Raw genomic sequence first — 25957 nt, forward strand, 5'->3', positions numbered from 1 at the left:
ATGTTGAATTAATTAATCTGTCGTGCTGAAGTGCTATTCTGTGTTGTCATGGTGCCAGACTTAACACTTGTTCCCATGACTCCAGTAAAGTGTAAGTAACCCATCCCCCATCCCCCACAACTATAAAATATAGATGAATTCCTGTCCAATAGAATTAAGTTAATAATTTCCATTTTCAAGAATTATTCAAGCATGGGTGAGATGATTGAAGTATTTGACATCATGTAACATGCAAGTTACATTATTTGTTTGAAGGCAGACTAAAGAATCTTGTCATATACTGTAGAGTGTTGTAAAGGTTGTAATATAACTCTTCATTTCTATATTGTCGATGGTGAAAATGTACTTCTAAATGAGGATTTAAAATGTTATGAGATTACTTACACCATAATAGATGATTTTTACAAGAAAAAGTGTGAGGTGCTTGCCTGTGGAAATCTCACTTCTACAATTCCTACTTTGCATCTATATAAAAACACATGTTAGACCAACAGTATTCCCCCAAATGTTGTCCCAACTAGTCTAACAGAGTTGTCTGAACGAACAGTTTCATATTGAACAATGCTGCTGATTTGCGAGTTCGCAGCATGCAGTGCAACATGAATAAATTATGTGGTTAGTGTTATCCACCTTTTTTCTGAATGCGGAAGTGTTCCACGATTCGACTGTTTTCAATTTCCGGTCTTCGGTGTTTTCACTCGCATTGGCATATATTCTTAGCGGGTAATGTAATGTTTAAGCTATTACATTTGTAAAAATTGTAAAAAAAACATGCTGATACTTCACAGAGTCAAGAGATTTTTATAGACAGTGCCTCACCTGAATGTGAAGATGTCATGAAGGGATGGTCAGAGGTAAGCTACGTTGATATCATTAATTATTCTGAGTTGTTATGACAGCCAACAACTGCACAAGTTGAGCCTGAAAATCATTTTTACATCAAGTAACACTTAAATGATTGTTGTTGTTCTCTGGATCGCTAGTTTTGGCAGTTTTTACTTGGCATCTCGAGACATAAATACAAAACAGGCAATCAGAATCATCATGGCGCCGCCCAGTGGTTTCTCAGGAAAATTGTGGATAGGCTTATTTTTTGCTGTTTGCTGACTTTATGCTGTTTTTGATATTTTTTTTTTTGTTTGTTGATTGTCACTGTTTTTGAGGTTCGTTTGTTAAGGGTTGGGGTCTATTGTGTGTCTACATCAAACAATTGTACGTACTGCCTTGCAAGACATGCCTCTCTCTTCAGAGGCAAAAACTGCTGTTAACTTCATCTAAAAGTAATTGAAATGGTGACTAAATGAAAGTTCTCATATTGTGAATTGATAGTTGGCTGAACAAGAAATGAGTAGTTCTCTTAACAAGAATGTTTGCATTTAGTGAACAAACTAATTCACATTGACAAAACAAAGCAATGTAACTGAGAACAAATATTAAGACGGTCATTGAGAGAACTCAAAAATCTTTCTGCAGCATGTTGTGTTGATTTTATGTTTGCTCAACAATACTTTTTTACAGCGTAGAGTATTGCTAGAGTGTTCTGGGTGTTTGCAAGCAATTGTAGGTGGTTGCTTACTGGCCCACCCCCAAGTCTCTATGGTATTTTAGTCTCTAGATATGGCTCAGGGCCCTCCTTCAACAAAAGGATGGATTTTGTTCTGTTTTTGCCTTTTTTATTGTCTTCCAGATGAAAATTTTATGTCTGATCAATTAGGAAAGTAATGGAACAAACACCTTAATAAGTTTGAGAAATTATAATGGTGTTGCTTGTCTTACCAAACAACACTAAATGAGAATCTTTTATGCCAAAAAAATGTCACATTAATGATATTAACCATAGTTAATGGTTAACTATATTTTGCTGTTGGCAAACAGCACCTCCTGCAGAAGTGGGCCAAAGGCAAAGTGAAAGATCTACACTACAATGATGAAGTGTGTGGATAGGAACTGGACAGGAGTGGGTGGACAGATTTATGGGGTCTTTTACACCATACTCTATGTGCTTGTGTTAATAAACACCCTCTGAACACTGATGGAAAGGAGGATGGAGGTGGGGTGAAGGCGCAGTTTGTCAACAGACTTAAGTAGAAAGTTCATTTAGAAAGATAAAATATTACTAAAGCGTTACTTTCAAAAGAAGCCTTTATTCTGTCACACATTATACAATATACATTTTTTCACATAACCCAGCTAAGCTGGGGTCAGACATGATACAGCACCCCTGGAGCAGATCAAGGGCCTTGCTCAGGGGTCCAACAGTGGCATCTTGGTGGTGTTGGGGCTTGAACCCCCAACCTTCTGGTCAGTAACCCAGAGCCTTAACTGCTGAGCCACCACTGCCCATAATATTTTCATGCATTGGCCAGGAATCAGACCCAGGTCTCCCGCGTGGCAGGCGAGAATTCTACCACTGAACCACCAATGCTTGTGGGTGGATGGTAAATGCTAGTTACAAATCAAGGCCAACAAATGGAATACCGTACATTACTGACATAGCTAAGAGGCAGAGAAGAAAACTGGATATCCCTGGATTTGACCATTGAGTTCAGTCATATCCTGAGACACGAGTGTGACATGCAGCAGGACTAAGTTGTGAAATTTTAAATAATACCAAGCTATAGAAAGGCTTTTCTTTTTAATCAAATGTATTATGTTTCCAGGAGTGTTGGTTATTCTTGTTTTTGATACTTTACAGACATCTGGAAATTTCTGGAAAGCTGCTTTGGAACAATGTGTTTTGGGAAAAGCACTAATAGAAAACTATACAAATAAAAATTATTTGACTTTTTATATTATGTTTTTTCTACTTTGGCATGAATCTCAATGTTCTCTCTTTGCACTGTCAATCAAACAAGTGATAACCAGTGCTGAAGCATTTTACCAATCAGAAATTAGCATAATTAATTATGATACAAGAAATGGCCAGCATCGTCCAATCACTGTCAACCATGTTAAAATAAAATTATATATTTTAATTCTGAATCTATGTACATTGTCTCACGTTCTGCTTCTGATGAGCTCGCTGCACCGCATGCAACAACAAACCCAGCGCGAGACAGTCATGACAAAATGATTCCTTTGAACCAGATCTTTTTCATGAATCACCAGAAAAGAATTGAGTGTTTGAACTCAGGAGCTCAGGTTAGCAGTTTGAATCAGATTCACTTTCTCAGCAAATCAGCCATCAGTGAGCTCACAACTGGGAGTGCAGACATTTCAAAATAAGAGTCACATGAGTATTGCAGGCTTCTTTATAATTAAAAGTCCCGTATTGTGTACCACTTTTATTCTCCTGGTAATTATTGATTGGGATTGGAGTAGCACAATAAACTGCATCTGGGATTTCATATATATAAATTTACACACACACACACACTCACACACACACACTTTCTAACTTGTTTCTGAACAGCAATCTAAATCAAGCAATTCTGTGATTTGGCGACTAAAAACAGCCATTTGGCTCCTTAATGTTTCAGTTTAGGAGACAATGGCTCCTTAGCCATTTCTTAGTGTGGAGCCCTGTAAATATCTGCTTATGTAGATTCTGAAGAGCAGTACTAAATCAAAAAAAAAATAAAAAATGTATCTCTTATATTTGTATAAATTATGAAAGGGGTGTGAACATTGATGAGACAAATGGGGAATTCAAACTTACGTATCTTTTCAAATATATATTCTGTTTATAAAACCTCTGATTAATGGGTTATTAGCGGTCTTCCTTTTCTTCTGCTTTCTATCTTGTTTCTGGACAACAATCTAAATCGAGAAATTATATGATTTGGCAACTGAAACCAACCATTTGTCTCCTCAATGTTTCAACTAAGGAGCCAATGGCTCCTAAGTCATTTTTTTTTTTTTTTTAGTCTGGAGCCCTGTTATGTGAAAATGAAAGTGATCACACTGTGTCTAACAGTCAGTGCAGGTGTTGGTGGTGCAAATGTTGTGGTTGGGCAAACAGGTCTGAGATCAGAATTATACAGAGCTTGCAAAAAAAAATGTTTTTGTTTTGTTGAAATTCCTCTTCTTATTCTAAATGGAATTAATTCAGCTCATACCACTTAAAGTGAAAGTTCACCCAATAATCATTTGCTCACCCTTGCATTGTCCCAAACACGTATGGCTTTCATTCTTTCGTGGAACACAAAAGTAGATGTCTGGCATCAGTAACCATTTACTTTCAATGTATGGAAAAAAGATGCAATGAAAGTGAATGGTGACTGAGGCTAACATTCTACTAAACATTTCCTTTTGTGTTCCATGGAATAAATGGTAGAATTTTCATTTTTTGTGTGAACTATCCCTTTAACTTAAATTGTTTCCCATTCGAAGTCTAACGCCGGATTCACATATACTCCGTGTGAGGGGTGCGTCAGCATTGGGCTTTCACACTGGCTGCGTCTCTTCTGCGAGACAGCAAATATCTCTGCATGGAAAATAATGTTCTTTCTGGGATCCAAGGTCAAATATTTTATTTTAAAATGGTTTAAATTACCTACAAATATATTTTAGAGAGGGGGTTATGGTTAATAATTTCTTTATTCATGTAAGTTCATGAGTAGGAGGAGCACAATTCACAATGCTATTGAGCCAAGATAATACCTAAATTGTTACATGTATCAGCTGCCAACACAAATGAAGTACAACTCTTTTCAGTGTACCCTGTACAGTATATGTGGTAACATGCATTTCACTTAAAAAAATTATTTAATAACATTACATTTATTGGTGTAAATGCATTATGTTGATTCTGCATCTACTATACATAATGCCTAAAAAATATGATATTACCTGGCCAATAAATAAATAAATAAAAATTAGATTTTTGGTTTGGAGAAGAGGGGGAAGGACGATGGGCATTTTAATTACACAATATCTGACAAAATTTAAACTACTGCAAAGTTTAAAATATTGAGTTAAAAGATTAAATCATAAAAAAAATAAAATAACTGCACATCAGGTTTAAATCACGACAAAGGTGTGTAGACAGTATAATTTTTATAGCATGAAGACAGCACACAATGACAGAGTGTACACTGACATACCATCAGCACAAATTGTCGAACCAACTGCCTCCCAATCCTATTCCTTAGCTAACAAATCTTTGTATAATGAATGCTGAGGGTTGAAAAGCACTTCGTATTTCTCCACCTCCACAATCAGTCTGGTGTCTTCCATCGATGTGGCTTTGCAAAGCTGAGGTACATTTCTTCTTCTTCAGCAACAACAGTAGGCAGTCTCGTGCATGTCTATCATCTGCAAAGGTCCAACAGTTTATACATTATTCTCTTTATTTAGTTAAAATTTCAGTTTGCTTGGATGCAGACCTATAAATTGTAGTGTACTTAGGTTTGAATAATTTTTATATGCTTTTGTGTTTTTACTGTAATATCCTGATTATTTTCGTGTTCTACTGCATATAGAGCTGCCAAGCGTGAGCCGCGCGGTAAAATTAGTCTCTGTGCCAAAACTATCTGTTCACTGCCGTGTCTGGGACGCTTCTGTTATTACGTTTATGAACATAACCATTTGACTTTCTGCTTAAAAAAGAGTTCTTCATATATTGTGAATATTTTGCTTTATGGGTCTTTAAATAAAATGTATGGCTTGCCTGCTCTTTGAAGTCCGAGGCTTTCCCTCTGTGTCTAAAGAAACAGGAAGAGATGACATGAAATGGCAGCTCAAGTTCATTAGAGCAGCCTTTGGGTTTCATCACTGCCTTTGACATGTGACCAGTGGCTTTCTGTGAATGGAAAAATAGCTTGGGTATCATATCCTTCTTCTGGATTCCTGTCCAGGAGCTTGTGTCTCACATTGTCTGGTCGTTTTAATTGACAGTGTCTGGCTATATTCCCATTCCATCACTGCAGGAGTCTTCTGCCCTAACTCATGCTGACACATTGTTTCATGAGGACGTAATTAAGGCTTATCCTTTACATTGGCATCAGAGATTCCTTGACTTGGTTTTACTGCAGAAAAGCAGCATTTTTCAAATGCTGGATATAAAATCCCTGCAGCTGCCTGTGGAAATCAAGGCTGTCTATGTAATATACAATATATCTTATATAAGCTGTCATACTGTAAATGTGCTCAGAAAGGAACAAACTTTGCAGGTTTATTATTAGATATTATTATGCAGATCTTTCTGGTAGGGTTGGTTGTTGAAAAATAACCGATGTGAACAGGCACCGGAAGTCCCCCGAAGTGCTTTTGAGTTTTCATCAATTGTGTATAGACCAGGTTGTCAAATTACAGATGAGATGCACTGTGTGATAAGCAACAATGTACAATGCTGCAGTTTATTTGAGTAATGGCATAACACTTGGTGTATTGGAGTTAGAGCTGAAATGATTAGTCAGCGTTATTGAAACGTAGACAATAAAAATTTGTCGACAAGCATTTTCATTGTTGAATAGTTGTTTGATCTCATTCAACGTAGCGTGATCACATTAAACTCTAATGATAACACGTCAGAGCAGCACTGCAGTTCGCGCCTGACTGAGGAGAGGAAAAATTACACAGCTCACAGTCCAGATGCACTCCAAACTTTCACAGCTTCAGGTGATGTAGATCGTAGAGTATGAGGGAATTATAATGCAAAAATACAAAATAAGTAAATACAGAAGCACTCTCGTTGTGGAATAAGTAGAGCCAGAGCTCTTAAAGGAAACACACTGGCGTTACATCTTTAATGCAGTTATATTTAATGCGTTATAGCTTTATCAAAGTTTAAATAATATTAAAGCAGATAATGTAAATAACTAAAACTCCGAAACTGGCATTTCTCTGTGCGGTCAGCGCCTCTTCTATGAGTTGTGCGAATGTCCTGATCTAAGGAGGAGAGATTGAAACTGTACCTGGCTGAGGCACATTGTCACGGGGACGCTCATCCCTCAAGCGTGCACGTTTAATGCAGCTAGATTATAACGTGATGGCTCGCGACTTACTGAATCATAATATATGTTTCACTGTGCATTTCTTATCGTGAAGAAAATTGGCAATACGCAGCTTTATTAATAAGAGAGAGTTTGTTTTTTTGTGAGTTAAAGATGGATTGAAGTGAACAAAGGTGAGAGAGGTAGTCTTCGCCCCATTATACACTGCAACACAATACGTTTTTGATTTGTTTTTGTTTTGGCTTGTTTTCCAATATAAATATCTAAAACTCCTTTAAAACAACATACATTTTCTTTAGCAGCTATACTGCAGAAGACAAATAATTTTAATTTTTATCTGAGAATGTTGAATATAATATTAAAAATACAAATATTTTAAAATATCTAAAAATCCTTTAATAAAAGATGCATTCACCTGAGAGGCATCATATAAGATGTTTAGACTTGCTTTTAGAGAATACATCTTGAATATAAGTGTATTTTGTCTCTACTGCACTTGCAGAAGTATAACCAAGTGGAGAAAATACACTTATATACAAAATACACTTATATTTAAGATATATTCTCTTAAAGCACGTCTAAATATCTTATATGTTGCTTCTCAAGTAAATGTATCTTGTTTTAAGGATTTTTAGACTATTTTAAATGGAAAACAAGACAAAAACACTTGATAACAATAGGATTTTTTTTTTTTTGCAGTGAATTTCTTTACTGAATTAAACTTAATAAAAAGTATTTACCCCTTTAATTCAGTAAATGTCATTTAGAGGTATTTTTAAAACATGATTTTGTCCTCTTTTTTGTTAGTAAGCATGTTTAATACAAACTTTTAAGTCGGGCACAAGTGGAATAATCGGTTAAGAGCTAACGATTAATCGTTGCAATAACTGCCGAATAGACGAACAATCGTTCTAATAGTCGTTAGATTAATCGATTATCAAAATAATTGGAGAAGTGAAATTCTTGTCATGTAGTTCATGATAAGACATTTGAAATGCATATGTAAATGACTCAAAACGTATTTGGACACTTTAGTCACTCTTAAAATTGTCAATCTTAAAGGACGGTCACATTTACCTTCGCACAGCGAAAATCCAGAGAAGGATATAGCTGCAGGCAGAGCTCCAATAAGGGGCAGGAGCTCCAAACTGCCAGCAAAGAAATAGGGACCCCCTAATCCTAACCTTGAGTGGAAATCCCGCCCTCTTCTGGAGTAACCCCACCCTTTTTTGGAGATTCCGCCCCCATTTGCAACTATACCTACTTGAAATTCTGTGGCCAAATATAGTCATCTCAGCGGTAATCTGCACAATCTTGAATTTCATGCAATGGACTTCCAGTGCCACAGAATCTCCCCCTTTTTTGGGGGGAGTTCAAGTTTGGTGAACTTTAACAGGTGAATTCATTGCATTGACCAGTAGGAAGTTGCTTGGTTTGGCAGTGACCTCTGTATGGGTGGTGCTTTGTACAAAGCTACACTGAATATTCACAATGGACGAGGATCAGAGGTTGACCGATAGTGGATTTTGCAGATTCCGATAACTAAGGGCATGAAAAAGGCAGATAACTGATTAATCGACCAATAGTTTTAATAATCTAAGTATAGAATTTTACAAAATTTAGTCTTTTCTTACTATGATGGGTGCAGACCCAACAGTCCAAAATTAGAAAAATCCGAAATGCAGTTTATTGTGCAACCAAAATCCCAACAATGACCAGAATAGATATGAAGATTTGGTGCATAACGCAAGACATTTTAAATATAAAAAAGCGCAAAATACAGCGGGGACTCTTATTTTGAAATGTCAGAGACTAGACTCTGTTACAGTGCTTTCTATGTAAGTATTTACAAGTTAAGCTTTTTATAGCCTATACTATTTTCACCAGATTAAGTGTTTTGTAAATATATAGTGTAAATTTCACCAGATGAAGGGTTTTGTAAATATACAGTTTATATTTCACCAGATAATGGTTTGTAAATATATAGTGAATATTTCACCAGATGAAGGGTTTTATGTATATATATTTCACCAAATGAGGTTTAATCCACAAGATATGAAGTTGGAGATACAATGTATGTGCTGATGGAGCATGTTCACATTTTCTTTTGCATGCTTTTGCTTCAATTTAGAACACTTGATTAACTAATCAAAATAACAAAATATGCATTGAGGTGAGGATAAAATATATATGGGGTATATTGTCAATGATGAAAGATTTAGATCCCCACAAGGTGTCAGTTATTGTTTTTATTTCACCTTTAGAGGACGCTGATATATTGTAGAATTAAGTCATTAAATTTGTAGAATCCTCCAGTGCCAACCACAAAGGAACACAGAGAAAAATAACAATAATAAAAAATAAACAAAATGATTGGCATTGATTTTTGCAGATAACTGATAGTTCCAAAATGCAAATATCGGCACCTATTAATCGGTAAAAGCTCTAACAAGGATATCATTTTAGTGGCGAGTTTCTTGTTAACGTCACTCTTACAGAGTATTTAGTGCAGCATTAAAAAAAGGCTGCTTGGCAATTAATTTTTTGCTGATTTCACACGCCCTCAACATCCGCCCACTTTGCCCGCGGAAATTTGCCCCTCAAAGGTAAATGTGACCGTGCATTTAAACTTCTAATTTCTTCTGCATTTTTTTTTCTTTCTTTTTTAGTTACTATGATTTCTTATCATTTTAAACTTCTTTTTGTGATATGTTTTGCTTGAGAAGTGTGTTTGTGTGGTATTTTTCTTAAAATAAATGCCATTTGGTACCATATTGTGTTTTAGTATGCAAAGACATGCATTTTAAAGTGTTTCTTATGTGTACACTAGTTGGGGCCAATGCATTTGTGTGCAAACAGATTTTGGAACATTGTTACAGTTCATTGATCCTCATGAAGACCATTACTGTATTGATCTGCACTTCTGTCTAACCCGTGATTGGCTGTCTGACCCTTAGATAAGCACCTGCACCTGTCTGACCTGAGCAATTCTCATTGTTTAGCATGCAGCAGAATGCCTCGGTCTGGCCATTCCTCTGTCGCTGCTGTCTTCAAAGGAAATCAATTTCCCTGAACAGAGGCCTTGATACCTGGAAGGACAGAGAAAAACAGCCCATGGCTGCATGATCTTACCAGATAACCCAGCCATTTCTGAGGGAAAAGTGAATTTTCGGACATTCCCGAGTTGATGTGTGACCATGGTGGTTGATTTGAAACTCTCAAAGCAAGTTTTCAAAAAGCTGTCATTAAAAGCCTTTATAATGATGTTTTGCTGTGGTTGGTGTACAGTTTGCTCTCTTTTGCTCTTTTATAGACTTTTTATTTTGAATGCATTCAGAGGGATGAAAAGATATCATTTGCCACCCCTTAAGGTTTAATCACAGATGACATTTGAATTTGAATGGCTGGTGAGAGGATATGATTTTCTCCTCTGAGGTACAGCTGTTATAGCTTTGGGCTCTTAGAGGTTGTTAAGGGATTTTGTAGAATGCGGGTGTCTGAAGAAATGCACTTTAACTGTGTTTTATGCTTTTGTGCTCAAGGCTGCACACATCGCCACTAACACTTGACATTTGAAATGCTAACCGGTTCCTGTGAAAGCACTTCAGATCCGACTAAAACATTATCAGGCTGTCCAAGTTCTTGAGCGGAGCTTTACGCAATGTCACATACGCAAATGTTGATATAAACTGTCATGTTTGAATGACTATTTGTCTCCTAAGGATGTTTTAGTTGTTGTGACGGCAACCGCTAAAGCAGTGTGCGAGTTATACAATGACTTTCAACTTTTTTCAAAAGGACATTTTCATGACAGTCTGTTAAGGTTCATTTCGCGTAATCTAAATCATATTTTGGTAACCCTAGCTCAATTAGCCAAACATCAACTATTTTAAACACTTTTTAACCAAACACTAACTCCCACTGTTGTCATGGCTACTTCCTCAGGTGAACGCGATTTCTGTTTTCAAGCATCTATTAACCACCAAGTGAAAATACACACCCTGACTGACTTGTAATCTTGTAAAACTAACTTTTGCGGTTACTTAAACATTTCAAAACCTTGTTGACATATACTGTATACCTATATGTAAAAGGCAATACTGTATGTACCTTTAAGATCCCCTCAACCATTTGTTTTGACATCCTTTGGGGGGTTTCAAGCCATAATTAGAGGGGCTCAAATCAGACCCACCTCATAATTTGTGTCCTGCGCTGAAGAGATTTACAAGTACAGTAGCTGCAAATCTTTAATTTAAAAGGCAAATTCACTAGATGTCTGTCTGTGCTTTATCTTTCTTAATATGTCTGTTGCCATATAGGATTTATGAACTGTGCACTTTAATTTCCCTTTTTCCTTTCATTAAATTGTCCTGCTTCTTTTGTCCCTTTGCACAGTATTTATGCCATTTGATCAAAGAGAATTACTTTTGTATTAGCATTTGTTCTTCTCATTGAGGCAAAATCTGGGTGTTCAGTGCACGACATTCACAAACGAAAAGACACTTTCTCTTTCAAGACAATAAGCAGAGGATCATGTTGCTGTCTGTTAAGAATGGAAAAGGCCTCTTTACTGGAAACAAATAAAATCTTTCTTTCAGTTTCTCATTCTTTAACACTTTAACTCTAAAATCCTATTTAAAACTTTCATATAGATGTTATTGGATGAACAATGTAATGTCATGACATGATTAAGTTTAATATTTATCCAGCATTCGATTAACTCAAGCCGATAAAGAGATGTTATCTAGCCTCAGGCATACATGCACAAACAGAGCAGCTAATCTAGTTATTCTATTGTGTTTATTGTCTCATTTTCCCTAGTTATCTGTCTTCATTCTTGCTCTGCTCCAAAATCTAGAGAGCTGCCTTGCTGTCTACTGCCTACATAGGATATAGCTTAGCATGTTGCTAAGCTAACAACATGATAATGTCAGCACAAAAAATTATATAGCAAACACACAAATATTGGTAGGGTACAATGGGGTTAAAGGCCCCTATAAAACACAAAATACTTTTTTAAGTGGGGCAAATAGATTTGTTAAAAAAAAAAAAAAAGATACAAAAATTATCGATCCAATCACAATGGAGATATATTTGTTTCTAGAATTAGATTAATTAGAAAAATTAACAGGAAATGGTAACTCTTTTCTGAAGTTGTTATTTTGAATAAGCATTATCTTAATTTGTTATTAAAATTAACAAATTTTGTCCTATAACTATTGTCTCAATATTTACACAATATCACTATAACTCCCCTGGGGGCCTTTTATCCCAAATACAGGGGTCTTTCAAGTGTGGGGTATTTGAACCAAAACAGCATTATTATTTCTTTTAACACAGATTATGTTTCTCCATCGATATTCCAAAAAATATATGTATTTTTTCAATCTTAATACACTTTGCGACCAGAAAAAAGTGTGCCTTCAGCCCCATTGTACCCTAGCCTTTGTGTCAGGAGCAAACCTACTGTATGTTGCCTTTTTAAAGGAATATTCCAGATTCGAAACAAGCTGAGCTCAGTCGACAGCATTTGTGGTATAAGTTTGATTACCACAATTTTCTTTGGGGGGGGGGATTTTTCTCTCCTTTTCTAAAAAAAAAAAAAAACACAAAAAAAAAAAAATAAAAAATGTACATTGAGGCACTTACAATTTAAGTGAATAAGGCCAGTTCGTAAATCAAACAATGTGTGTTAATGTGATTTTAGTGTGATAAAATCGCTTACTACCCTTTTCAGTGTAGTTACATCAAATTTTTGAACTTCATTACATAATGCTGTAAACCCTAAAACGATTGTAAAAAAGTTGTTTTAAACAACTTTATAGGTCAAATAGTACACAAGTTTTAACAAAAGTATTAATGTACTGTATCTGCTTTAATAAAATAATAAGCTTCACATTTCTGCCTTTAAACGCTCCAATAAATTGGCCCTATTCACTTCCATTGGAAGTGCCTCATTGTAACCTTTTTGCTTTTTTTTTAAAGAAAAGTAGGGATGAGTTGAAATTATTTTTTGTGGTAATCAACATTATGCCACAAATGCTGAGCTTAGCTTGTATTGAACTTGTATTATTAATAAGATAATAAGCTTCACATTTCTGCCTTTAAACCCTCAAAAAACTGGACCATTCACTTCCATTGTAAGTGCCTCAAAGTGACCTTGATTGTTGCTTTTTTCTAAGAAAGGGAGGGAAGAGTCAAAAGTATTTTTTTAAATTGAGCTTAATGTGTATTTAACCCAGAATATTCCTTTAAATGCTGTCTATTAGGGTAGATTACTTGCTAGGGCCATGTTCCAAAACCTGTTGTCTACATGTATAGCTGCCTTCCAAGGTAGCATCCTAAGTGGAATGGAACCTCACAATGGAGTTTGACGTTAGCATGTTGCTACTAAGTTAATAATGACTCAATACAAAAAAAAAAAAAAACGCCTCGATACTCTTAAGCACAAAAAATACATTGAATAAAATTGTCAACTTTTTATTGCTTTTACAGCATACTTTTTTGTTTTGAATGAATGAAGTATATCTATAAACAACATAAACAACTCTTGTGCACTACAATTTGTATGGATTTTTGCATGGAGCTAGCAATGCATTCTTGAATTACCTTTTCCTCAAAGCATATATGCAATGCTGCCTTAGAATTTAGCCAAAAGAAGGTATCTTAAAAGCCAGTATGCTTCTAGGCAAGTGCTGTCTAGGTAGGCAGCTTGCTAGATTTTGAAACAGAGCTGTCCCTCTTTGTCCTCTTTTTCTCTCCACATTGTGGCATTTGTCATCTCCTTCCCCTCATTCTCCCTCTCTCTAAATCATGAAAAAGTCTGATTGCATTGGGTCGATGGCTTGAAATGACTGACTGGTTGTTTCTAACAGTTCCCCCTGACTGTGAGGTGGACATGTCGCGCCATAAATCAGAAAACTCCAGACATTCTAGCTAATAGAATGTCCTAACTCCAACTCGGCTATAAAGGGATAACTGTTCTTCAGCCCATATCCATGTCCTCCTTGAGACACCCAATCAAAACTGCTGGGAGACTGTTTGGATCTAACCTTGGATAAACTTTTAATACAGTATCTCAGAGATGGAGGGCACAGGAAGGATGGATTGATTGATCCAAAACCATGGAGATTTTGTAGAGGAGAAGGAGAAGCTAAAGCATGAAAATTGAAATTGATTTTAGATTTTAATGCTGTGTGGAGCTTGACTTACAGTATATTCCTGATGGAACGATTAGCTGCTACGTTTGTCTTTTGTTTGTCTGTGTTAATGTGTTGTGTGTTTATGAGAGACTGTTGAGAGGAGCGGAGAGACACTGTCAGTTACTCCGGCTGTGAATGGGAACTGACATCTCTAATTGCTGTTTGTGTTTTTGAGTCTGTCTGAAGGAGTGTTTTCCAAAATGGATTTGACAGGCGTTTAGAGTGTGTATATGCTACTGTGGTCATCTCTCTTTGACTGACAGCTCGACAAGTGTGGGGGAGGTAGAGATGGGCAAGGACGATCATCGAACGTCAGTGTTTCCTAATTAATTCTGTGTTTTGCTGCTTTACACTACACAAAGCAATATTGTTTTTGTAAAAAAAAAAAAAAAGATTTTTTTTTTTGTTTGTTTATTACCAAATATCACAAAAACTCTTTTGTGGGGGCCTGGGTAGCTCAGTGGTAAAATACGCTGGCTATCACCCCTGGAGTTCACTAGCTCGCTAGTTTGAATCCCAGGGTGTGCTGAGTGACTCCAGCCAGGTCTCCTAAGCAGCCAAATTGGCCCAGTTGCTAGGGAGGGTAGAGTCACATGGGGTAAACTCCTTGTGGTCACTATAATGTGGTTAGTTCTCGGTGGGGCGCTTGGTGAGTTGAGCATGGTTGCCGCGGTGGGTGGCGTGAAGCCTCCACACACACTATGTCTCCGTGGCAACATGCTCAACAAGCCTCGTTATAAGATGCACAGGTTGATGGTCTCAGACACAGAGGCAATGGGGATCTGTCCTCCACCACCCAGACTGAGGCAAATCACTACACAACCATGGGGACTTAATAGCACATTGGGAATTGGGCATTCCAAATTGGGAGGAAAAAAAAAAAAACCTTTTGTTAATGTATAATATAGTATTAACCAGATGTTGTTATATGAATAACCAGTCAGTAATTAGACTGCTTTAAGTTGCACACACCTAACGAAAGTTCTGTCTGTATTTCCGTCTTTATTTACCCTCATGTTGTTCTAAACCTCTATGACTTCTGTGGAACACAAAGGAGATATTAGGGACTTTAAGCCTCAGTCCCGATTCACTTCCACTGTATGGGAAAGAGCAGCCTCAGCTACCTTCAAAGTTTTTTCACTTGTTTTTAACTGAAAAAGTAAGGTTTGGAAAGTAAAGTTAAAGTAACAGGTTTGGAATGACATGTGAGTGAGAAAATGATAGAATTATTTTTTTATTTTTTGGGTGAACTAGCACATAACAGTTCTCAGTTCATTTCAAGATGAAAGTAATGATAACTTTCAGTTCAGTAAGTGAGTCAGATGCCATATCTCACTGATGGATTCAGTGAAGGATTCGTTGGAATAATACTTAGGTGTTCAAGTGTCTTTTTGACCTATTAATTTAAAGAACCGCTCTTAAGAGTCATTCGTTCATAAATCAGACTAGACTGCTATATGTATCTTTTGCCATGCCGTATGTTTCTTTTGCTCGGCAGCACTACAGGACACACTGTTGCAAGCTAGGGTTTGCACGACTACTGATTTTTAATAGTCGACTAGTCCAAAGAAGCTGACTACCACCCCTGGAGTCATGAGTTCGAATCCAGGGCGTACTGAGTGACTCCAGCCAGGTCTCCTAAGCAACCAAATTGGCCCGGTTGCTAAGGAGGTTAGAGTCACATGGGGTAACCTCCTCGTGGTCGCTATAATGTGGTTCTCGCTCTCGGTGGGGCGTGTGGTGAGTTGTGCATGGATGCCGCAGAGAATAGCGTGAAGCTTCCACACACGCTATGTCTCCGCGGTAACGTGCTCAACAAGCCACGTGATAAGATGCACAGATTGACTGTCTCAGACGCAGAGGCAACTGAGATTCGTCCTCTGCCATTGAGGCGAGTCACTACACCACCACAAGGACTTGGAGCGCATTGGGAATTGCTCATTCCAAATTTGGGAGAAAAGGGGAGGAAAAAAAGTCGACTAGTTGAGCCCATTAGTCTAGCCGAATTCGACTAGTCATGATGTCACCCCCCCTTCACCCGACACCATCCCTCAACATTCGCAGGCAAGTTTCCAAAATGTAGGATGGCAAGGAAAGAGTCATTTATATTTATGAGTAATGTGATAACTGATTGGACGATTCAGTAATATTAGAGCAAAGAGAGCGAGAGGGTGTGTAAAGAGCAATAAGGCAAGTAATAAAGGCATAAATAAGCTTTTCAGCATCAGGCAGGTAGAGGAAGAGCCTAAGTCTTGCAATGTTCCTGGGATGGTAAAAAGTGGTTTTAGAAATATTTTTAAATGAGTGTCAAATGTCAAGTGAGCATTGAAGATGATGCCAGTGTTCCACACTTGAGAACAGGGATGCACCAGGCTATCATCAACCATCAGTTCAAAATGGTCAACTTTGCGAGTAGCAGCTGGAGTGCCAATAAGCAAAATTTCTGTTTTTGAATAATTAAGTTTGAGATAATTATGCGTCATCCATGTTCTTATTTTCAAACAATCAGTAATAGCTGTTAAGGTGCAAGTGATACCAGGCCTTGTAATAAAGTAAATTTGAGTATCATCAGCATAGCAATGATACCCCAGGCCATATTTCCTAATAATCTGTAATAGGAGTAGCATGTATATGCTGAAAAGAGTGGGACCTAAGACTTACCCCTGGGGGACACCTTGCTGGACCAGCACAGTCTTAGATTTGTTATTGCCCAGTACAACAAACTGAGAATGGTCCGTAAGGTAGGATCTGAACCAGTCCAGCACAGTCCCTGAGACTCCAATCCACCTATGCAGCCAATCCAGGAGGATAGTGTGACATACAGTATCAAATGCAACACTGAGGTCAGGTAAGACCAAAATGCTGCTGACTCCTGTATCTGCTGTAATGAGGAAGTCATTCATGACTCTCACCAAGGCCGTCTCGGCACTATGCCCAGTTCTAAAGCCAGAGTGGAAAGGCTCCAGTAAATTATTAAAGGACAGGTGATTGTGTTGTTGGGGAACAACAATATGTCCAAGAACCTTTGCCAGAAAGGGGAGGCTGGAGATTGGCCTGTAGTTAGACAGGTCAGCACTATCACACCTAGGCTTTTTAGGGACTGGTGTGATAGCTGCAATTTTGAGTGCACAGGGAACCGACCCAGTATAAAGAGAAGTGTTAATGATTGCAGTAATATGGGGACTAATGAATGGCAGACAACCTTTGAGAACAGTAGTAGGTAGGGGGTCCAGGATACTGGTAGATTATACTGGTAGACATAACTAATTTTAAGATAGAGTCATTATCAACAGCAATAAAGCTGGAAAATGTAGTAGATGGGAGATTTGCAGGATAAATCTGAGCATGTTCAACAGAAGAATCAGAGGCAATAGAATTGTGAATATTCTCAATCTTTTCAACAAAATAGTTGAGAAACTTATTACACTGTTCAATAGAAACACAGGTAATTGCATTCACAGGTTTAAGTAATTTGTTAATTGTCTTAAACATAATTTTAGGATTAGCCTCACCATCACTGATGATTTTTGAACAGTGATCTTTCCTTGCAACATTAAGAGAATTATGATAATCAATCTGGTGCTGTTCAAACATAAGTCTATGAACAATAAGGCCAGATTTTTATATTGCCGCTCAAGTTGCCTTCCTTTGGCTTTCAGCACCCGTAACTCAGTTATATTTCAGGGACAAGGTTTGCTGAATGATACAACATGCTCACTCAAAGGCATAAGCTCATGCAATATAGCTGATAGAGCAGAGTTATACTGATCAACAGAATTGATCATTGGGAGCTCAGAGACACAGGAATAGAAAAGATCATAATCAGTGTTCTTAGGATTCCTAAAATGTATGACATGTTTTTTTAAAGATCTAGGTGAAACAGTCATAACAAAAGTAAGAAGCTTATAGTCACTTATGCTCATGCCAGTTCTGTCAAGTTGTTTAATATCAACACCAACAGAACAAACCAGATCTAGTATGTGACCTAATATGTGAAGGTTAAAGCAATCTAAAATGTCCAGAAATTGTTCTGTATAATTACAGTTTGGATTTTCAACATGAATGTTAATGTCTCCAGTTAATAGCATAGCTGGACAGATGGGACTGAGAAGTGTCAACAGTTCCGTGAGTTCAGAAAAAAAGAAGTCTATGCAACCCCTGTTGCAAACAATGATTCCTGTATAGAACCATAAAAAGGTTCCATTTGAAATATCTGTTACCTTGGCTACATGTCCACCACAGACTTGTTCTGGCATAGACAACACTAACTTCCAAAAGGCCCCAGGGAAGCTGCCCTTCATCATGCCTGAGCTATAGTAGTATTGATTTGGATGCAAGTTTTGCACAAATATGAAACCCTTTGAAGTTCCAGTCCCCACACAAAACCGGGAGTCTAGCCATTTGTAAAAAGGATTGTTCCTGAACATGATGGGTAGTGTGCTGTTTGGTTGGGTCCATTGGGGATGTTGAAATCACCAGTACTTTGGTACCAAGTTGACAAATATAACAGTATCACTCGTAGGAGTTGTCTGTATCAGTAATTGAGTACCTTTTTATTAGTGCTATTATTACTGTTACCACTGTCAATTCAGGCATGATGAAAATATGGTGTGCCCATATAGAGTGCAACAGTCTTGTTCTGGAAGTAAAAATCCCATTCATTTTCTCCATAGGGGAATAGACTTTTAAAGATAACTTATACATACTTTAAAGACAGACCTACCATAAGCTCTGAGGTTGTGGTGTATCATTCTGTTAAAGCCATCAGTCCATGTTATTTTATCTAAATTTTTGGAAAAACATGTTTAATAATGGATTTTCTGGTGAAGAACTACACCAGCTACAATCCACCAATCAGAGAATTATGGCAAACCAAGAGCTCCATAACCCCCACTTCCATGACGCACTGTGAATAACACAATTGAGTTAATCTCCCTACACTCTCAAACTACTGATATACACTATATGGCCAAAAGTTTGTGGACACCCCCTTCTAATTAATTAATTTGGTTACTCCATTAAATCCAGTAAAGAAAAATCTTAATGTTTCTTTATGTAATGGCTTGGGCTTTGTGTGCTTCCAAATTTGTGGCAACTGTTTGGGGATAGCCCTTTTCTGTTCCAGCATGACAATGCCCCTGTGAACAAAGTGAGGTCCATAAAGAAATGGTTTACTGTGTCTGGCTTGGAAGAAATTGACTGGCCTGCACAAAGCCCAGACCTGAACCCCACTGATCACTTTTGGGGTGAACTGGAACAGCAACTGTAAGTCAGGCCCCATCGACCAACATGAGTTCCTGACCTCACTGATAGCCTCGTGACTGAATGAGAGCAAATCCCTGCAGCCATGTTACTACATACAGTATAGTGGAAAGCCTTCCCAAAGAGTGGAAGCTGTTGTTACAGCAAAGGGGGAAATTGATGCCTAAGGTTTTGAAATCAAATGTTCATCAAGCACATATGGTGTCCACAAACTTTTGGCCATATAGTGTATTTGCATATATTAAAATATTTCATAAACAATTATAATGTATTTTTTCTATATTTATAATCAACAAATTTAAATCAATGGTTTTATATTTTTCCATCTTTTTAAATGCTTTATGGGATTGTACTTTGTCTTTTTGAACAATTTTCAAATGCTTTTTTCTTCAGATCAAAGTTTGTCATGTTATAACTCACTTTGGAGCGAGTTGGCTGAAATCGCTATGGAAAAAAATTAATTAGGAAAAATATTTCTGGAGCAAAGATGGCTGAAAAAGTAGGCAGGCAGTCATCTGGAAGAGCAAAAAGATCTGTGAGGTAATTTATAGGTCTATAGGCTGTAAACACAAGTTATAATTTTTTTGACTTTACCACACACGTACTTCATTAGCAGCAAATAACCAATAGTTTTAATAACAACAGTCGTAGATGAGTTTATTCATTCATTTTTAGGCTTGTCAGTGGCCATAACCTACGACAGTTGCTGATAGCATAACTGCACTGTTTTTTTATTTTATTTTTTACAATTGAAGTAGCTTTATTTTGCAATGTTCAATGGCCTGTTAATTTTTGCCGTGCTATTTGAAATTAGTAGCAGGTAACATGAAATTTCAGTGGTATTGGTAAAAGTTACTGACATTTTTGTATTGTGACAACCCTAATGTTTACCTTAATCAGAAGAGGTGTTTTTTGAGTCTGCATTTGGTTTAAATCACAAAGTGTCCTCGAAAGCCAGGTAAATGACCTCAAGGCAAGGGGAAAACATTCTTATGTTAAAAAGTTGTACATATAAGTATACAGCATGTACAAACCAGCTGTGATATTTCCCTGTACAGACATGTTGATGCTCATCCTCTCTTGCAAACCCAAACATATACACTGTCTCCTCTCCTCCCACTTCCACTCCCTCACCATCATTTACTTTCACCTTCTCTTGCCTCTCTGCAGCTGATCATTTCAGCAGGAAACCCTTCATTATGTTAAGTGTGTGAGTGTTGGCTGTGTAAGGCACCATTAGCTGTCGGCACAGATGAAAAGACTCTCGACGGGATTGGTGAATATTGACTCGTGAGGTGCGTGCAGATGGTTTTTACGTAACAGCCAGATTACTGAATGTGTGAAGAAAATCTGACTAACCTGCTAACTCAAATCTATTAACTCTGGCAAAAAGTCAGGATAAAGTCAACATGACAACATTTACAACCCATTTTTTCAAGCACAATGCAACAAGATTCCAGTAACAATCATTTTGTCTGTCCATACAGATAGCAAAAACTGCTCGGTAAAACACAATCACAGCCAATCAAAAGATATTTTATGCTTAATTTACAGTTATATATAGCAAGATTTTGGACCAATGAGATTCCGCTGTGGGTGGAGTTACCTAGCATGACACAATAGAAGTAGAAACCAGGTGATCAGCAAAATGCCTTGTCGTCCGTCGCTTAGAACAAAAACACAGATTTACAAGGAAAAAACAGGTAACACTTTATAAGGTTCCATTTGTTAACATTAGTTAACAACATTAGTTAACATGAACTAACAATGAACAATACTTTTACAGCATTTAATAATCTTGATTAATGTTAATTTTTAACATATAGTAATACATTTTAAAAATCAAATGTTGCATATGTTAACATTAGTTAATGCACTATTATCTAACTTGAACTAACATTGAACAATATTTTATTACTGCTTTTATTAATCTTGGTTTATGTTAACTTATGAAAACGCAATTGTTCATTAAAAGCATAGTTCACTCAAAAATAAAAAATTCTCTCATCCGTTTACTCACCCTCATGCCATCCCAGATGTGTATGACTTTCTTTCTTCTGCTGAACACAAACTAAGATTTTTAGAAGAATATGTCAGCTCTGTAGGTCCACACAATGCAAGTGAATGGGTACCAAACATTTTAAGCTCTAAAAGGACATTAAGGCAGCATAAAAGTAATCCATATGACTCCAATGGTTAAATCCATATCTTCAGAAGTGATATGATATGTGTGGGTGAGAAGCAGATCAATATTTAAATCCTTATTATTTTGTTTTTGGCGATTCACATTATTTGTGCATATCGCAACCTACTGGGCAGGGAGAAGAATTTATAGTAAAAAAAGGACTTAAATATTTATCTGTTTCTCATCCACACTTATCATATTGCTTCTGAAGATATGGATTTAACCACAGGAAGCCATTTTTGAAACTTTCCATTTTAAGTTCATGCTTGGTCATAACTGTCACAGTCTGTCTCCCTCATTCTCTTCAAGGACTCTTATTTTGAAGTTTTCCCCCAGACTCCATTTCCCAGGATTCACTGCCCTAATCACTTCCTTCAGTTCATCATCATCTGCGCCTGCCTTCTATTCCCTTGTTAGTTTCCCAGTGTATAAATACCCTCTAGTTTTGTTAAGTCTTTTGTCAGTCCTTGAAGTGCTACGTCGTGATGTTGTGTCACGGTTTTTGTATTGTTAGCCTGTTAGCCTTGTAATTTGTTTTCCACTCCACTCCAGCGATTTGTTCCACTCCAATGTTTATAATTAAAGGATTTAAAGATTCTACTCCTGTGTATCCTCTCTTCCTCATCTACTCCAAGACACCAACGTTACAGTAGGACTGACCCAACTACGAATACAGACCCACAAAATACGGATTTACTTTCCTGCTCTTCCAGACGTCATCTTCTACTCCAGCGATCCCTCTAATCCTTCTCTTCCACTCGTCCACACCCTCCCGAGCATGGAGCCAGCAAAACTATTCTTAGAGCTGTTCATGCAGGATCTTCCCCTCATAGAATACACAACCAAGTTCCTTCACCTCGCTATTTCATCATCAATACTGGATCTATACCTCAGATATTTATGGAATGGGACTAAACTTCCACAGACCCACAGCACTTCCTGAGGCGGGAGATCTTCCCTTGGTAAATTACCTCTTAGCCACCCTGAAAATGCATAACCCTTCAGCTGCATCCTGTCTGATACAGAAACTAACTTCTTCCATGGCCCCTGTTTCCGCACCTTCCACGGCCCCTGTCTCCACGCCGTCTACGCCCCCATCTCCAAGGTAACTCCTCTCCATTTAATTTCCCCAAAAAAATGGGGGGGGGGGGTTCTCATCCTCTTCAGTTCCCAGTGGTCGATTCGCTACTGCTGACTGCAGTAGCGGCCACGGTTAATGAGCCAGTGCCCAAGCCTGCCACGGTTAATGAGCCAGTGCCCAAGCCTGCCACGGTTAATGAGCCAGAGCCCGTGCCTGTAGCCTCGACCGTCCCCGTATCTACACTCCCTGCTGACCGGAAGAGAAGGAAAAGGACTCTGCCCATGCTCTTGGCTGCGGAGGTCGATCCCCAGGCTGAGCCTTCCACGGCTCTCAGCCCTGAGCCTGGATCCATCTCTCACGGCTCCGCCTTCCACGGCTTTCTCTCGAGCCTCTCACGGCTCCGCTTTCCACGGCTCCGCCCCCAGAGTTTTCCATGGCTCCACCCCCAGAGTCTTTCATGGCTCTGCCTTCCACAGCTCCTCCCCTCGAGCCTCTTACGGCTCCGCCTCCCTTGGCTCCGACCTCAGACTCTTCCGCGGCTCCGCCCGCTTCCCCAGAGTCTCCTTCTCCAGCGGTTCCGCCTCCTGACCCAGTCCTTGCCCTGTGGCCGCCTCCCGACCCAGTCCTTGCCCTGTGGCCACCTCCCGACCCAGTCCTAGCCCTGTGGCCACCTCCCAGGCCCCCGGATCCATTCCCAGCCCTGAAGCCGCCCCCCAGGACCCCAGATCCTTTCCCAGCCCTGAAGCCACCACCTAGGCCTCCTGATCATCATCCTTGGATCCTTCATCTTCTGCGCCATCATACCCTCCTCATCCGTCGTTGGGCGCCAAGAGTCGCCCTTTTAAAGGGGCGGGGTAATGTCATAGTCTGTCTCCCTCATGCTCTTCAAGGACTCTTATTTTGAAGTTTTCCCCCGAACTCCATTTCCCAGGATTCACTGCTGTAATCACTTCCTTCAGTTCATCATCATCTCAACCTGCCTTCTATTCCCTCGTTAGTTATCCCAGTGTATAAATACCCTCTAGTTTTAAGTCTTGTCAGTCCTTGAAGTGTTACATTGTGAAGTGTCATGTTTTTGTATTGTAAGCCTGTTAGCCTTGTAGTTTGTTTTCCACTCCAACGTTTATAATTAAAGCGTTTTAAAGAAAACAAGAGGCGGTGGAACATGCTTTTACATCAGTGAAAGTTGGTGTACAGATGTAAGAAGATGTGCTGTGCTAATTTGGAAGCGCTCTTTATCAACTGTAAGCCTTTTTACTCGCCACAGAGTTTTCCTCTTTTATTCTGGTGAGTGTTTATATTCCTCCACAAGCATATGTGAGCGCAGCGCTGCAGCAGCTGGCGGATCAGATCAGACACGGAACAACAATACCCGGACTCACGTATTATTCTCAGCGATTTTTAAAAGAGCCAATCTCACCCGTGAAGTGCCAAAATACAGACAACACATTACATGCCCCACCAAGACAGAAGTATACTGGATCACTGCTACACAACATTAGGATGCATATTGCTCTGTCTCTAGAGCAGCTTTGGGACTCTCTGATCACTATCTGGTTCATCTTCTTCCAACCTATAGGCAGAAACTTAAATCAGCTAAACCTGTATTAAAGACTGTAAAAAGATGGACCAATGAAGCAGAGCTGGAACTAAAAGCCTGTTTTGACTGCACTGATTGGAGTGTTTTTGAAGTTGCAGACACCAATCTGGACAAGCTAACAGATACTGTGCCATCATATATCAGTTTCTGTGAGGATATGTGCATTCCTACTAGGACCTATTTAACGTTCAACAATGACAAACCATGGTTTACAGCAAAACTCTGGCAGCTTCATCAGGCCAAAAAGGATGTTGACAGAAGTGGGGATAAAATCTTGTACAATCAGGCCAGAAACACAATGACAAAGGAGATTAGAGTGGCTAAAAGAAGATACTCTGAGAAGCTGAAAAACAAGTTTTCAGCTAACGACCCTACATCAGGGTGGAGAGGCCTGAAATACATTACTAACTACAAGACACCATCCGCCAACACTAGGGCATCAACAACTGGCTGACGACCTGAATATGTTTTACTATAGATTTGAAAATCCCAGTCTCACATCCCACACCCACTCTGAACTTCACACAAACATCAACACCTCCTGCAATCACCCTCCTCCGCCCTGCTACTCAGCCTGCACTTAAGATCTGTGAAGAAGATGTGTGTCGGGTCTTCCGGAAACAAAAGACAAGGAAAGCACAGGGCCAATACTGTGTTTCACCCACTTGTCTAAAATCCCGTGCTGACCAGCTGGCCCCCATCTTCACACAGATCTTCAACAGATAACTGGAGCAGTGTGAATTTCCCTGCTGCTTCAAACATTCCACCATCATCCCTGTCCCAAAGAAACCCAAAATCACAGGACTTAATGACTACAGACCCATTGCTTTGACGTCATTTGCAAGACTGGTGTTGGCCCACCTGAAGGACATCACTGGACCCTTTCTGGATCCCCTTCAATTTGCTTATCGAGCAAACAGGTCTGTGGATGGTGCAGTCAACATGGGATTGCATCATATCCTGCAACATCTGGACAGACCAGGGACATATGCAAGGATCCTTTTTGTGGACTTCAATTTGGCTTTCAACACCATCATCCCAGCTATTCTCCGGACTAAATTAAACCAACTCTCTTTTCCCACCTCTGTCAGTGGATCACCAGCTTTCTGACAGACAGGCAGGAGCTAGTGAGTCTGGGGAAATTCACTTCCAGCACCTGTATGATCAGTACTGGTGCCCCCCAGGGATGTGTGCTCTCCCCACTACTCTTCCCCTGTACACAAGTGACTGCACTACCAAGGACCCCTCTGTCAAGCTCCTGAAGTTTGCAGACAACACTACTGTCATCAATGATTGTGGACTTCAGGAGGAACACCCTAACATTGACCCACTCACCATTGTGAACAGCACTGTGGCAGAAATGGAGTCATTCAGGTTCCTGGGCTCTACCATCTCACAGGACCTGAAGTGGGAGACCCAAATTAACTCCACTGTGAAAAAAGCCCAGCAGAGGTTGTACTTCCTTTGCCAGTTGAGGAAGTTCAACCTGCCACAGCCTCTGCTGACACAGTTCTACTCAGCAGTCATTGAGTCTGTCCTCTGCACTTCAATAACTGTCTGGTTTGGTTCAGCAATGAAATCGGACATCAGAGGACTACAAAGGACAGTTCGGACTGCTGAGCGGATTATTGGTTGCCCCCTGCCCTCCCTTCAAGAACTGTACACTTTTAGAGTTAAGAAAAGGGCTGACAAAATCACTCTGGACCCCACTACCCTTTTAAACTGTTGTCT

General features: G+C 38.9%; 1 protein-coding gene and 1 non-coding gene across 7 annotated transcripts in view; one reads left to right on the plus strand and one right to left on the minus strand.

Moving 5' to 3' along the window:
* ndst2b (N-deacetylase/N-sulfotransferase (heparan glucosaminyl) 2b) overlaps window positions 1-25957 on the plus strand; it is a 134207-nt gene that overhangs the window by 73765 nt on the left and 34485 nt on the right. The window contains exon 1 of one of the 6 annotated variants that reach the window (XM_051666637.1): window positions 5176-5264. The exons of the other annotated variants lie outside the window; for them this stretch is intronic. The gene's annotated coding sequence lies outside the window, so the exon portion shown is untranslated. Of the gene's footprint in view, window positions 1-5175; window positions 5265-25957 lie in introns of those variants that run through there. 6 annotated transcript variants of the gene reach the window in all.
* Window positions 2355-2425, minus strand: trnag-gcc (transfer RNA glycine (anticodon GCC)). Its single transcript has one exon. It is a non-coding gene; the product is annotated as a tRNA-Gly (tRNA).

This window comes from Myxocyprinus asiaticus, chromosome 32 (assembly GCF_019703515.2).
Source record: "Myxocyprinus asiaticus isolate MX2 ecotype Aquarium Trade chromosome 32, UBuf_Myxa_2, whole genome shotgun sequence".
Classification (NCBI taxonomy): Eukaryota; Metazoa; Chordata; class Actinopteri; order Cypriniformes; family Catostomidae; genus Myxocyprinus; species Myxocyprinus asiaticus.